At 34.0% G+C, this 1,487-nt stretch overlaps 1 long non-coding RNA gene across 1 annotated transcript; it reads left to right on the forward strand.

The window, feature by feature from the left end:
• The first annotated feature begins 208 nt into the window (after nt 1-208).
• Nucleotides 209-956, forward strand: LOC128638181 (uncharacterized). The gene is made up of 3 exons (XR_008399056.1): nt 209-335; nt 635-752; nt 883-956. It is a non-coding gene; the product is annotated as an uncharacterized LOC128638181 (long non-coding RNA).
• The last annotated feature ends 531 nt before the right edge of the window (nt 957-1,487 follow it).

Consider the following 1,487-nt stretch of genomic DNA (forward strand, 5'->3'; position numbering starts at 1 on the left):
TATCCTAAATTGAAAACATGTTTGTTGACCCCTGCCCAAAATACTTACTTTTCAGTTTGGTTAACACAGTTATACTAACTTTTCTTGGTTGAGCCTTGCATGCTTGGTTCCAAGTTTAACTAACAGGTTACGTTGAATGCATGGTTGGATTTGTTCAATACTACTTTCATGAAACCACATTAATTTATGTCATCATTTCTATTTTACAGGTCCTTCTTCAGAAAAAAACAGTTGAATGTTTGAAATGGAAAAGTTGAATTTGAAGTTATAATAATTGTTGGTACTATTTTGAAACCTGTCCTTGAAGTTTTTCTGCTGCCTTTGTGGAGATTTGAGTAAGTTTGTGTGTCCATTTCCTAAATATACTGATCTTTTTAAAACTGTTTATAGCTAGTGAATTTCTAAATATTCTAATATAATGTGTCTAACAGCACAAGAGAACATTTTAAATAGTTCATAAGATCTACAGAAATAACATACCATAATAGTTTATTTAGTCATATGGAAGTTAAGAAAGATAAGTAAACTATTTTGATGAGGAAATTGAGATCCAATAGGTAGTCACTGTAATGCATAGGCTTGTTTTAAATCATGTTAACCACATTAATATATGGTCAACATTTCTGTTTTACAGGTCCTCCTTTACAGAAATAAAGTTTATTGTGTGAAACGTTTAAAATTCATCAAGAATTACTTGAAAGTTGAAGTTAGAATTATTTTGAAGCTTTGCTGCAACCTGTATAGAGATTTAAGTAAGTTTGCAAATTATACCTGTATATATGTAAATAAGAGAAGTCCTTATGATGCAAAGCCTTGTCATAAATCATATAAAAATGTTTCAAATATCTTATTATAATTATGGTTGTGTTTTATATTTTGCAGGCGCATATCATTATTAGCTGTGACCTGCTGTATGGCCATGTCTGATCTGGAAAGTACCACTGTTGATGATAACGGTAAGTTGAAATGATTTACACTTTTTTTTTTATATATTAAATGTTGAAAATAATAATAATTAAAAAAAAATGTGTAAAATTCACATTTTTTTTTTTTGGGGGGGGGGCAGTCTTAGATTCTTGCACCTGGGCCCTGTGGATTCTAGTTACGCCTCTGCTGCGGTGAGTACCGTAGTGTGTCCTGATAATGTGTAATCAACAATCGATACCACAACAGCAAGTTACTTTGGGGAATAACCTTATAGTAATGTCCGCTCCCGGTCGACAAACAAACTGATCCGTCTTGTTTCCTCAGCGGAGTTCAGCAGTCATTGCTACTTTGTAGATGGGGTTCCGGGTTAAGGTATCAGGTGCGGTCCGTTATGACCGGTGAGGTATTATGGTCTCCAGTGATTTTCCACTTGTATTGATTGGATTTCAGGCTGGTTAGTGGATTGGAAAATACCGGGTCATGGGACAGGAATTATACATGCAGAGACTATTCCTTTTGTGGGATATATCTCAATGTACCTGTCCTAACTGGTATGGTAT

Source organism: Bombina bombina, chromosome 8 (assembly GCF_027579735.1).
Source record: "Bombina bombina isolate aBomBom1 chromosome 8, aBomBom1.pri, whole genome shotgun sequence".
Lineage (NCBI taxonomy): Eukaryota > Metazoa > Chordata > Amphibia > Anura > Bombinatoridae > Bombina > Bombina bombina.